This window comes from Lactuca sativa, chromosome 5 (assembly GCF_002870075.4).
Source record: "Lactuca sativa cultivar Salinas chromosome 5, Lsat_Salinas_v11, whole genome shotgun sequence".
Taxonomy (NCBI): Eukaryota; Viridiplantae; Streptophyta; class Magnoliopsida; order Asterales; family Asteraceae; genus Lactuca; species Lactuca sativa.
The window spans coordinates 319,990,327-320,005,471 of NC_056627.2; positions in this window are offsets into that span (position 1 = coordinate 319,990,327).

Here is a 15,145-nt window from a genome sequence, read left to right on the forward strand (position 1 = left end):
AGACTCCAACAATGTGCCTTCATTGGTAGCTGGGAGGTACACTACAAGGATATGATATATCTATATCTATATAATATATGTATGTATGTTGCTACATTGATATTTTTTTCATCTCAAGTTCGTATCATTGCTGCTCAGGCTCTTACCACCATGGCAATCATATCAGGTGAGCCTTATAGGATACAAATCTATGAATTTTTACATGCTCTGGTACACGGGGGTGTGCAGTCAAAATTTTCAGATATGCATATTAGTAACGGGGAAGATCAAGGAGCTAATGGTATAGGTCTTGGATCTCTGATTAGTCTAATGCTTAAGGTTTTCAATGACATATATAATGCACAAGATGATCTCATAAAGTGCGTATGAATGAGTCATTATTTATTTATTTATTATTCTACAAATCATCATATAAAGGTTTATAATGATTTTTTTTGTACGTGAGTTTGCAGGGAAATATGTAACCATGATAATGCCAAAAAAGAGTGGAGTGATGAACAACTGAAGAAGCTATATGAGAAACATGAAAGGCTTCTAGATCTTATTTGATTATTCTATTATGTTGCAAGAACAAAGTATCTACCTCTAGGGCCAACAAGGTAATATATTATTGCATCAATATCATCAACTGTTGTATTTTTTTATATTGAATGTAGCGAAGCTTATTCATTTGTGCTTGTTCACATTCTACAAACAATGCAAATTTGATTGAGATATATCGGATTCGACATAATACTGCATCAAGTGGCATGAGAGATGTTGTTGTGGCTATAGGGATTTCTGAACTATTATATGATTCCATAAAACCAGAAGCTGTGGAGTTTGACAATAATCTTGATGATGATCTATAAATGTTTGGGCAACAGGTCTTGCTGATATGGTTTGTGGGGAAGCAATGCTCCTACAATGAATAAGGTAAGAAATGATCTATTCTTTATTATGGAAATCAACTCAGATTTAGGCCCTGAATGGGAAAGCATTTTTCTTTTTGAATTAAGGTGATAATATAATTTGGAGTTTGTGTTGGGTTTTGGAAGGTTAATGAGTTTCTTTCTAGTGTTGGGACTGATGCACCTGATGTTGATGATGAGAACATTATTTCAAGACCTTCAATGAGTTATGATGATATGTGGCAAAAACTCTGTTAGAGAATGCAAAAGTTGATGTAAGAATTCAATGCATTTTATTTATGCTTGTGCAATGAATATATATGATATGTTTTTTTGTAGGATGACGGGAGGTCTTGTGGATCTTCTTCTCCAGATTCAGCAGGGTCGGTTGATACATCAATTTCATACAATTTTGGAGGAATGAATTATCCATCCTTGTTCAGTTCTAAACCATCAACTTATGGAAATTCACAACCCATGACATGTAAATCAAAAAATTTGAAAGCTATTTTGTTATCTGATAGACAAACTGTACCGGTACCAAGTAATTTAATGGAAACATTTGTGTTGTAAGATATCCAGTCCCTTAGCTTCTCTTGTTGTTTGCCTAATATTTATGGGAGAGGATTCATGGAGGTGAGATTCTTTTGTAACTATAGTTAATTGAATCTTTCTTACTTAAATAAATAAACCTTTTGGATCGTGTGTATTTGATTAGATTAAAGACGATAGTCTCAGCAGCAGTTTCTTTCCATTCATAGTTGCAGAAGAAGATGTTTGTTCATAAATTTGTGCAATGTAAAGTGACATAGAGAAGACAAATGAGTAGGTGATTACTTATTTACTAAATTAATATATATATATATATATATATATATATATATATATATATATATATATATATATATTATACAGAGAGTCATTTTAGTGGGGGTAAAACTTCAGGTGGTTATCACCAAGATGAGGTTGGGGATTCAAGAAAGAGGAGTAGTAGTGAAGGGACCATTAGTTGAGCCCAACAGTTTGGAGAATGATTAATCAGACCTTCATATGGGTTGTATTGAATTGTTGTAATGACAATTGGCAAAAGGTATTTTACTATTTCATTATTTCATATTAACTTTTATAATCTATATGTGTATTAAATTTTAATATTTTATACAAGCATGGGCTGTATTGAACCCTGGATTCTTGGCAAAAGATAATTTACAACATGTGTATTAAATTTTAATATTTTATAACAAAGATTGATGACGTCAGCCTTTCTGAATACTAATGTGTTGATGATGAAAAAAAGTATCATGTGGAAACGGACGCATAACAATAAGAAGCAGAAACAAGAAGGTGTTCCTTAATAGCAATGTAGTATTATGTAATATAGATAAGGAAAACCTGTTAATAACAACATACAATCAGATCCCCTTAATACTAATGTATTAGAAAAAAATTAACATGATGTAATTGGATGAAATTGATTGTTTTGGTATATATTCTTTTCCATATATTTGTATTACGCGTAAATGAGTATCGTAAATACGCGTCGTAAATATATATCATAAATGTTTGTTGAAGTTTATGACATGCAAATGGGTGTCATCTTCATTTATGATAGGGGATTTAATGATACACAATGCGTGTCCTAAACGCGCGTCGTCAGGTTACGACATGCAAATGTGTGTCATCTTCCTTTATGAAAGGACCTTCATTGACACGCAATGCGTGTCGTAATTGTAGGTCGTAAATAGACGATGCACAAAAGTGTGTCGTCTTTTGCTAAGATATGGCCTTCCTTGACATGCATTTTGTAACGCCCGGGTTTCAGGGCTAAGCATATTTGTCAATGTAATAGTCTAGGTCAACTATTGTAACTCTTTTTGAAGTAATAAAGATGAAATATTTGAGTATTATGTGAATTATATGTGTTATTGTGCTTATTATTTAATTATAAATGTATAATTAATAAAGAATAAAAATAAGCGTTAAAATTAAAGTGTGAGATAAACCCGATATCTCTACATAAAGTTGTAGTGGTCGAAACAAGGATTCCGGGGATATAAGCAACGCCGAAATCCGAGTTATAAAGAAAAAGTTATGACCCGTCGAAGTTTCGCGATAGAACCGACACGATACCGGGAAGCGTAAATAGTGAATTTATGATAGAATGAGATTTAGCCTTAGCGCTCTAAAAGAAAGTCGTAGAATATGTTAAAATAAAAACATCGATAAAAAGAACACCCAAATCTGACTTCGTATGAGGAAGTTATGATTTTTCTAATATTTAGCATATCAATGCACAGCCTGAAATCTGAATTTTAGATTGATCGATTTTTAGCCGACGGGATCTAAATGAAAGTTGTAGTAATCGTAAATACCAATGCGTGGATATAAAGAATGTCGATAATAGAGCTTGTATGCGAAAGATATGGACGAAGCTTAGTCGCTACTTTTCGAGCGTGGCGAATTCGATACAGTTTTGTAAATCCGAGATAGAATGAGAATTAGCCAACGAGGTCTAAATGAGAGTTGAAGATCTCATTAATAGGAACTCAACGGTAAAAAGACAGACAAAAACGGAGCTTGTATGCGAAAGTTATGGACGAAGCTTAGTCTCTACTTTTCGAGTGCGGCGAATTCGATACAGTTTTGTAAATCCGAGATAGAATGAGAATTAGCTAACGAGGTCTAAATGAAAGTTGAAGATCTCATTAATAGGAACTCGATGGTAAAAAGACAGACAAAAACGGAGCTCGTATGCAAAAGTTACGGACGAAGCTTGGAGACTACTTTACTATACATTTCCTATAAATAAGAGATGAACTCTTCATTATTTCCTCACATCTTCAAACCTTTCTTTCTCTCTCTAACTTCTCTCTAACCTCCCTAAACCCCTCCCAAGTCTAGGGAACCTCCCTATCATGAGAAGAAAGCCCCGAAGCGCCCGATGGCTCCGAGAAGAAAAACTTTCGGCACGGAAACGCTGCTCCAGCGAAGCCCGGTTTTTAATAAAAACCCGCTGTAAGTGAGTTACGCCTATACTATATTTAATATAGCTTTTATTTAATTATAGTAACATTATTAGGACCTTAAAATAATTATTTGGGCTATTATTATGAGTTATATTGAGTGTTATTTAACGCTTATATAATAGTAATAATAGCTAGACTGTTAATTATTCGCGATTAACGTTAAAACTAAACTCCAGTGGTATTAATACTAGGTTTTGGTCAAGGAAAAATTGTTTTAAGAAGTAAAGAAGAGTTGTCCGAGTGCCGAGTCACCACCTTACCAGGTGAGTGCATAGTTACTTTCAGCTTACACATAGATATGAAGTATTTTATATAAATTACGTGCTATGTGTGCATATTATCTGAACACTTGCTATCTATGCTGGATGAACATTGTTATACATGTTTTCAATGATTTAAACTGTATATGTATTTTATATCTACGAAAATGTTGGGGTAAAACATGGGTAGATGTAATAGGTGTTGTGTGATAAAATGGTGAGAGGCCTCGATGTTGATGTTGTTGATTCTGTCATCTAGCGGAGTATGGATGACGACCACAGACTCTTCTAGACAGTCTAGTGGAACACTAGCAGGCTCGCAACCTGTAGGTGTTTGTGAACGATATGTTCACCGGTGTACTCCATCCCCCACATGGTTTCCTTTAGGACATTTATTGCTAAGGAATCCCCTTAGCGGTAATGTCCATCCCGATGATGATCCTTAGGCTAGGTCCCTTATGATAGGTGTTTAGGGACGTAATGCGAAGATAACGGGAACGGGTAATCGGGTTATTGTTGGTTGGTGAAATTAATAAACTTATTTATTGTGGGTTAAAAACCGTATGTGCTCACCAGGCTCCCCATCGTGACCCACTCAGTTTCTTGTATTACAGGTAGTGGCGCATGAGCATAGATGTGATGTTTTGGGATGAGGGATTACAGATATAGGCCTATAGATACGAAATAATGTAGTAAGGCTTATATTGTACTGTTTATGCTTTTGATCTGTATCAAACATGACATCCCAAGTCTTTTAATGAAATACATTTCCTTGGAAATGCTTTTGATAAATCTTTATCATATTTTGTTTTGGGACAAATTCCGCAACACTTTTATTTAAAATGTTCCTATGATTTTCAAACAAAGCATAAACAAAATTGGTCTTTTCTGGCCGTGAAAATGGGGATGTCACAGTTGGTATCAGAGCATTAGTTTAAGCGAACTAGGAATTTGTAGGATTTTTAGACTTAAACTTAGAATGCTAAGCGATGATTGTGAGGTGTGAGCACTAGCTTATTTTAGGAATTGTGCCTAAAATGCTTTTATGTGCTAAATGCTTTGTGCATGATATGCTGTTATTTGTTCGGATCTATGGGATGTTTCCGACCGGATATGGAAACCTTATGTGTTTAGGATTCTAAACGTACGACTACGATATTAGAACTAGCATGTAAACGTTTCGGAGTGATAAGGATGATTTAAACGTCTATCCTAAATAAAGATCTAAATTCACCTTATTCGGTGTATAGATCAAGATGGCAAGGACCCGTAGCGGAAACGTGAACGCAAATGGAGATAGGAACCAACCCCCAGTGGTTCAGCAAATACCTGTTGTTGAAGAAGTTGCACCTGAGCCAGTCACGATGGCCGGAGTGTAAGCGATGATCCAGGCGATGTTGGATCGTCAAATGGAGGAAACCAGACGTTTGCTCTAGCAAAATCGAGAGGAAGAGACTATTCAGATCGAACATCCCGAGTTGAACGAAGGGCAGACTGAGGAGGGAAACTACAGTGGGACTGTTGGTCAAGCCAACCCACCGATAGTTAGGCAAAACCACCAGGATGGAGGAAATGACGGACGTGGATGAAAATACAAGGATTTCATGACATCCAAGCCACCGAGTCTATCTGGAAGCCCGACACCGGTGGAAGTCATGAACTGGATCTCTGAAATGGAGACGATGTTTGAGAGTTGCGAGTGTAGCAACAGGTAGAAGACCGCTCTCGCAGTTCCTCTGTTGAAATTTGGAGTACTAAGCTGGTGGAAGCTACTAGCTGATTCAATGCCCAAAGGTGAAGCAAGCAAGATGTCGTGGGAGGATTATTTGGTACATTTGAAGATGCAATATTGCTCTGAGCAGGATCTTCTGGAGATCAACAATGAATTCCAGAATCTGAAGAAGGGAAGAATGAGCGTTACTGAATACGCTGCAAGCTTTACTGAGAAAGTGAAGCTTGTTCCTCACCTCGTTCCAACTGAACTCTCCAAGGTTAAAAAATTTGCCCTCGGATTACCAGCGGACTTCGGTCCAATGGTCAAGCAAACTACCACTCTGAAAGCCGCCATCTGTGCTGCTAAGAATGTGGAGACCCAGATACGAGAGAAGGGTCTGGAGAGAGTGGAGGTGGGAGAGAAAAGGAAATCTGACGGATCCTGGAGGTCCAATAAGAAGGGTAGATTCTCGAAGTCTGGTTCGAGAGGAGGAGGATCAGAAGCGAAGTGGTGTGACAAGTGTAAGAAGAAGCACTCTGGGATGTATGACGGAGGGGTCACTTGTTTCAAATGTGGAAAGTCTGGGCACTATGCCAATGAATGCACGTTCACAAAGAAGGTCTGTTATGAGTGCAACGAGGAGGGACACATTTCAAAGGATTGCCCGAAGAAGAAGGGGGCAGGAAGACCCAACATACCACCAAAGCCGAAGGCAAGAGCCTTCCAGATGACGCTCGAGGCTGCGAAGGAGGCAGCAGACGTCGCTTCAGGTACCTTTCTTGTAAATGGTTTGCCTGCGAATATACTATTTGATTCCGGAGCCAACTACTCCTTTGTGTCGCATAAATTTGGTGGGAAATTAGCATTACCTGTAGAAAAACTAGATAATACCCTGATTGTAGAAGTTGCCAGTGGCAAATTCGTACCTGTTAATAATCGTATTAGGAACATCGTCATTGACCTAAATGGAAACGAATTCCATGAAAAGCTATTACCCATAGAGTTAAACAGTTTCGACGTCGTTTTGGGTATGGATTGGCTTAGCGCCAACGATGCTCAGATTCAATGCCGAAAGTAGAAGTTGCCAGTGGCAAATTCTCGCGGGCAGAGCTTCGACTCGGGAACCGCACTTCTCGGGATCTTCGGGGTCTCGGGACTTGCCTCGGGGCTAGAGTATGATACCGGGGCTTCGGGGTGAAATCGGCACGCAAAACGATGCAAAAGACTAGAGAGAAGAGAAGAAATGAACAAAACTCTCGGCTGCCTTCGGATCCCTTTTATAGAAGTACGCGGGGCGTACTGTTTCCGAAATCGTCACTGCATGCGTCATCCGAAGTGTCGACACTATGCTGAGTACGCGGTAACGTAACCTCGTACGCGGGGCGTACTCCGGATCACACCGGTGACTCGTCTTCGGATAAGGCTTCCGATTTTGATTTAAATTTAATTACAAAATGATTAATAAACTTCGGAAATTCATAACTTCTTCATACGAACTCCGTTTTCGACGTTCTTTATATCCACGGAAAGGTGAGACCATGCTCTCCGACTTTCGTTTAGACTCCGTCGGCTAATTTTGACTTTATTTTTATTAATTATTTTTAATAGGCCGCGACAGAAACTTTCGTTATAAATTCATAACTTCTTCGTTTGACGTCCGATCTCGCCTAACTTTTTATCGCTTTGATACCAACAATGAGATCTTTGATTCTCATTTAGATTGCTTCGGCTAAAAACCGCTCGATCTCAAATCGAGTATTTCAGGTTGTATACCGCTAAGCCGGAACTTCGATAAATCATAACTTCCTCATACGAAGTCAGATTTGGGCGTTCTATATATATTCGGAAACCTCGTTTCAATTACCACAACATTAATCAAAGATATTAAGTTTATTTTACACTTAAATTTTGACGCTTATTTTTATTCTTAATTAATCAAACCACATAATTAAGCAATTAAGCACAAAACATATAATACTCAAATAATACAATCTTATTATTTCAAAACGGGTTACAAAGGTTAACCTAGACTATTATATTGCTACAAATGGCAAGCCCGGAAACACAGGCGTTACAATTCTCTCCACCTTAGAATGATTCCGTCCCCGGAATCACACATCAACAAACAAATGTGGATAGCGACTCAACATGTCACTCTCCGTCTCCCAGGTGAGATTCGGCCCATTCATGTGTTTCCATCGGACAAGCACTAACCCAACCATTTTGCGTCGCAACTTCTTAGTCTTTCGGTCAACAATTGCCTCTGGTTCTTCAATCAACCTTTTGTTCTCATCGATTCTCAATTCAGAAATTGGAATTATATCGGGAACTTCTCCTGTGAACTTCCTCAAATAACACACATGAAAAGTGTTGTGAATTCCATTCAGTTCTTCGGGTAATTCGAGCTTGTAAGCTTGGTTCCCAATCCTCTGAAGGACTTTAAACGGTCCAATAAACCTTGGACTCAACTTTCCCCTTTTACCAAATCTTATAAGTCCCTTCCACGGCGAGACTTTAAGCAAAACCGAATCTCCAACCTCAAAAGTCATCGGTCTTCGCTTCTTGTCAGCATAGCTCTTTTGACGATCTTGAGCTGCTAACATTCTTTCCCTAATTATTTTCAACTTTTCAGCAGTTTGATTAACCATCTCTGGTCCCATAAACTGCTTTTCCCCAGCCTCAAGCCAACAAGACGGCGTACGACACTTCTGTCCATACAAAGCTTGATAAGGTGCCATCTTAATGCTCGAGTGAAAACTATTATTATAGGAAAATTCTACCAACGGTAAATGTTCATCCCAATTACCTAGGAATTCCAAGGTACATGCTCTCAGCATATCTTCAAGTGTTTGTATTGTTCTTTCACTCTGACCATCAGTCTGCGGATGGTAAGCTGTGCTTAAACATAACTTGGTACCCATTTCCTCTTGTAGACTTTTCCAAAACCTTGAGGTGAAACGGCTATCATGATCCAATACAATCGTTAACGGAACACCGTGAAGTCTCACAATTTCCTTCATGTAAGAATTCGCAAGCTTTTCCATAGACCATTTCTCCCTGGCCGCTATGAAATGCGCACTCTTAGTGAATCGATCAACGACCACCCAAATCATGTCGTGACCATTCTTTGTTCTGGGCAGTTTAGTGACAAAATCCATAGCAATGTCTTCCCACTTACCCATAGGCACAGGCAATGGTTCTAAACTCCCGTAAGGTTTCTGATGTTGTGCCTTGACTCTCGCACAAGTCACACACTCGGCCACATACTTTGCAACATCAAGCTTCATCGTCGGCCACCAGTAGTAGGGTTTCAGGTCCCTATACATTTTAGTGCTACCCGGATGAATTGAGTACATGGTTTTGTGAGCTTCTTCCATCAGAAGATCCCTAATTCCTCCTGACTTAGGTACCCAAATACGATCTTGGAATACCTTCAGTCCATGATCGTTAGTACCAAACACCAACGTTTTACCCAAACGTTCCTCCTTTCGGTCATTTTTCTCAGAAGCTTCCTCTTGAGCTTTCTTTATACTTTCCACAATGGTCGAGACAACTTCAATTCTCAACGCTCTTGGCCTCTTCCTTTCAAGATTGACCTTCCGACTGAGAGCATCAGCAACAACATTAGCTTTACCGGGGTGGTAAAGTATCTCGCAGTCGTAGTCTTTAAGTAATTCTAGCCAGCGTCGTTGCCTCATATTCAATTCTTTCTGATTAAAGAGGTATTGGAGACTCTTATGATCAGTGAAAAGTCTGCACTTCGTGCCATAGAGGTAATGCCTCCATATTTTCAGAGCGAAAACTACCGCTGCCAACTCCAAATCATGAGTCGGGTAATTCTTTTCATGCTCTTTCAGCTGTCGAGACGCATATGCTATCACCTTTTCTCTTTGGGTCAAAACACAACCCAATCCAACACCAGACGCATCGCTATAAACAGCGAAGTCTTCAACTCCATCGGGTAGAGAAAGTATCGGTGCCTCGCATAGCTTCTTCTTTAACTTCTCGAATGCTTCTTTATGCTTCTCACTCCAAGCATAAGTAGCTCCTTTGTGGGTCAAAGCTGTTAATGGAGTAGCAATCGAAGAAAAGCCTTGGATAAACCTGCGGTAATATCCGGCTAATCCTAAAAAGCTTTGAATCTCCATGGGACTTTTCGGTTGTTCCCACTTCGTCACAGCTTCAATCTTCGCTGGATCAACCATTATCCCTTCTTGGTTGACCATGTGACCCAAGAATTGGACCTCACGAATCCAAAAATCACATTTGGAGAACTTCGCATAAAGCTTCTCCATCTTCAAAACTTCTAACACTTCTCGCAAGTGTCTGCCATGCTCCTCCTGGCTTTTCGAGTAAATCAGAATGTCGTCTATAAACACTATCACGGATTTATCAAGGAAAGGATTACAAACCCTATTCATCAAATCCATGAACGCTGCCGGAGCATTGGTTAGTCCAAACGACATAACCAAGAACTCGTAGTGTCCATATCTAGTTCTGAACGCAGTCTTCTCGATATCTTGCTCTCTTACCTTCAGCTGATGATATCCTGACCTAAGATCGATCTTCGAGAAATAGCTCGAACCTTGCAATTGATCAAACAGGTCATCAATCCTCGGCAACGGATATCTATTCTTTATTGTTGCCTTGTTCAGCTCTCTATAATCGATGCACATTCTCATACTTCCATCTTTCTTCTTCACAAATAACACCGGAGCTCCCCAGGGCGATGAACTAGGTCTAATGAAACCTTTGTCCAATAACTCCTGAAGTTGCATCATTAGCTCCTTCATCTCCGTCGGTGCTAATCGATAAGGTGCTTTTGCTATTGGTGTGGTTCTTGGTAACAAGTCTATTCTGAACTCTACTTGTCTATCAGGTGGTAATCCAGGAAGATCCTCGGGAAATACTTCCGGATAATCACACACCACTGGAATACTCTGCATCACCTTCTTTTCTTTCTTAGCATCAATCACGAATGCTAAATATGATGTACATCCCTTGGTCAAACACTTTCTGGCTTTCATTAGAGAAATGATCCCAGAATTCACTCGTCGTTTGTCCCCATACACCATAAACGAATCTTTTCCAGGCGGGTTTACTTTAACTATCTTCTTCTTGCACAAAATTTCGGCATCATTGGCGCTAAGCCAATCCATTCCCAAGACGATGTCGAAACCATTAAGTTCGATAGGCAATAATTCCTCGTGAAACTTATTCCCATTCAGATCAATTAAGATGTTTTTCATACGATGACTAACAGGTACAAACTTGCCACTAGCTACTTCGACTAATAAAGCATCATCTAGTCTATCAATAGGCAAAACTAGCTTTCTACCAAACTCATGCGAAATAAAGGAGTAGTTGGCTCCATAATCAAACAATATATGAGCAGGTAATTCGTTTACGAGAAAGGTACCTGAAGCGACATCAGCTTCATCCTTCGCAGCTTCCAGTGTCATCTGGAATGCTCTCGCCTTTGGCTTTGGTGGAATGTTGGGCTTTGCTGCCTCCTTCTTCCTTGGACAGTCCTTCAAAATGTGCCCCTCTTCATTACACCCAAAACACATCCTTTTGTTGTTCGGACATTCATTGGCAAAATGTCCAACCTTTCCACACTTGTAGCAGGTTACATCCTCGCTACATTTCCCAAAGTGCTTTTTCTTACACTTATCACACCACTTTGCTTCGCCTCCTTTTCCCCCAAACTTTTTCGAATCAGATTTTGAAAATTTTCCTTTCTTACCGGAACCAGATGTTCCCTCAAACTTTCTTTTCTCACCAACATCAGCCGTGTTGGTGGTTCTCCCCTTGATCGTGTTTTCAACAGACTTGGCAGCCCAGATAGCTGCCTCTAGAGTAAGTGCCTGACGTACTGGCACCTCGTACTCCCATGGAAGTCCCTTCGCATACCGATCCACCTTTGTCAGCTCGTCTGGAACGATACGCAAGGCAAACTCCATCTTATCGGTGAAGTTATTGGTGTACTCATCAACTGACATGCTACCTTTCGTCAATGTCAAAAACTTATTCTCCAACTCCAACAGATTTTGAGCCGAACAAAACTTGCGCTTGAACTGCACCAAGAATTCTGCCCATGTCAATTGCAGTGGCTCATTAGGGCTTAAGGTCTTCCCTAGAGTGTTCCACCAACGAACGGCTCCACCTCGGAATTGACGCACGGCATAGATAGTTTGCAACTTACCTCTGCAGCCACATGTCATGAAGGCTAGCTCCATTTCGGAGATCCAATCCATGACCCCAATCGGATCCTCCTTTCCATTGAAGGTCGATGGTTTGCAAGTCAAAAAGTCCTTGTACTTGCATCCTATTCCATCATTCCTTCCATCATGGTTATCTTGCCTAACTATCGGTGGGTTGGCTTGACCAACAGACCCACTGAAGTTTCCACCTTCCGAGTGCCCTTCATTTAATTCAGGCTCCTCCACACGAATTGACAGTTCTTCATGATTCTGTTGAAGCAACCGTCTAGTTTCATCCATCTGACGATCCAACATCGTCTGAATCATCATTTGCACACCAGCCATGGTTATTGGCTCAGGTGTTGCTGCTACGACAGGCACTTGTTCAATCACTGGTGGTTGATTCCTGTTTTCGTCAGCATTTCCAACTCCACTTCTTGTTCTCACCATTTTGATCTACACATCAAATAAGGTGAAATTAGATCCTCAATCACGATAGATATTCAAATCATCCTTATCGCTCCCAAACGTTTACATGCTAGTTCTAATATCGTAGACGTACGTTTAGAATCCTACACACATAAGGTTTCTAGATCCGGTCGGCAACAGACCATAGATCCGAACAAATAATATCATATATGGCAACATATAACATTTAGCACATAAAAGCATTTTAGGCAACTTTCCTAAAATAAACTAGTGCTCATGTCTAAATCACAACAGACACGCATCTCAAAATTTCACTTAGCATTCTAAGTTTAAGTCTAGAAATCTTACAAATTCCTAGTTCGCTTAAACTAATGCTCTGATACCAACTGTGACATCCCCAAAATCTCGGCCAGAAAAGACCGATTTTCATTTATGCTTTTAAATATTTTCAGAGTAAATCCTTTTGATTTGAAAGAGTTGCGGAATTTGTTTCCAAAAACAAAACATGATAAAACAATGTTTACCGAAGCATTTCATAAAAGAAATGTACTTTCATTATAATCAAAACTCGGGGTGTCATGTTCCGATACAGACCAATAAGCATAAACGAATACATTACAAGTCATATAACAAATATAAACATATGCAGACTTGTAAACAAAACAACTTGATGGATCATCCATCTCATGCCCTTCCGCCACTTCCTGTAATACAATTTAAAACTGAGTGGGTCAGGCTTGGGAGCCTGGTGAGCATATAGGGTTTTCAACCCACAATAAATATCATATTTAATTTTCACCAACCAACAATAACACAATTACCCATTCCCGTTATTCTCACTTTAATGTCCCTAAAACAACTAACATAAGGGACCTAGTCTAAGAATATTTCATCGGGGCGACAACACATGCTTCGGGGGTACCTCAGCAATATAAGTCAAATAAGGCAACCATGAGGGGGATGGAGTACAGCGAATGAACACCCAAGTTCATTAACACCTACAGGTGGCGAACCTGCTAATGTTTCCACAAGACTGTCTAGAATAGCCAGTGGTCGTCATCTAAACTCCGCTAGATGACTCAATCAAACAACAACGAGGCCTCTCATCTGTTTATTACACAACAACTATCTACCAATGTTCTACCCAACATATTAGTAGATAAAAATATATACATTTTTATACATAGTTTAAAGAAAATCAGTATAGCATGCTTTAATCAACACATATACCACATAACAGATGAGGCACACACACACATAACACATATCTCATAAAGAAATAAGCAGATCTATATGATAGAAGAGAGTGAATACACATTCACACATAACACAACCAAATATATACACATAGCACGTATTTTTATATAAAATACTTCGTATTATTGTATTAGAAAGAAAATAACTACACACTCACCTGATCAGAAGATGATCCGACAGCACTACGGCTTATAGAAGTAGTATTCCTCAGCAGATCTGGAAGATCTCCTCGAAAATCGAACTTCTCGCGGGCAGAGCTTCGACTCGGGATTTGCACTTCTCAGGATCTTCGGGATCTCGGGACTTGCCTCGGGGCTAGAGTATGATACCGGGGCTTCGGGGTGAAATCGGCACGCAAAACGATGCAAAAGACTAGAGAGAAGAGAAGAAATGAACAAAACTCTCGGCTGCCTTCGGATCCCTTTTATAGAGGCTGGAGCCTCGGAGTACGCGGGGCGTACTGTTTCCGAAATCGTCACTGCATGCGTCATCCGAAGTGTCGACACTATGCTGAGTACGCGGTAGCGTAACCTCGTACGCGGGGCGTACTCTGGATCACACCGGTGACTCGTCTTCGGATAAGGCTTCCGATTTTGATTTAAATTTAATTACAAAATGATTAATAAACTTCGGAAATTCATAACTTCTTCATACGAACTCCGTTTTCGACGTTCTTTATATCCACAGAAAGGTGAGACCATGCTCTACGACTTTCGTTTAGACTCCGTCGGCTAATTTTGACTTTATTTTTATTAATTATTTTTAATAGGCCGCGACAGAAACTTTCGTTATAAATTCATAACTTCTTCGTTTGACGTCCGATCTCGCCTAACTTTTTATCGCTTCGATACCAACAATGAGATCTTCGATTCTCATTTAGATTGCTTCGGCTAAAAACCGCTCGATCTCAAATCGAGTATTTCAGGTTGTATACCGCTAAGCCGGAACTTCGATAAATCATAACTTCCTCATACGAAGTCAGATTTGGGCGTTCTATATATATTCGGAAACCTCGTTTCAATTACCACAACATTAATCAAAGATATTAAGTATATTTTACACTTAAATTTTGACGCTTATTTTTATTCTTAATTAATCAAACCACATAATTAAGCAATTAAGCACAAAACACATAATACTCAAATAATACAATCTTATTATTTCAAAACGGGTTACAAAGGTTAACCTAGACTATTATATTGCTACAAATGGTAAGCCCGGAAACACAGGCGTTACAATTAGCACCGACGGAGATGAAGGATCTTATGACGCAACTTCAGGAGCGGTTGGACAATGGGTTCATTCGACCTAGTTCATCACCCTGGGGAGCTCCGGTGTTATTCATGAAGAAAAAGGACGGAAGTAT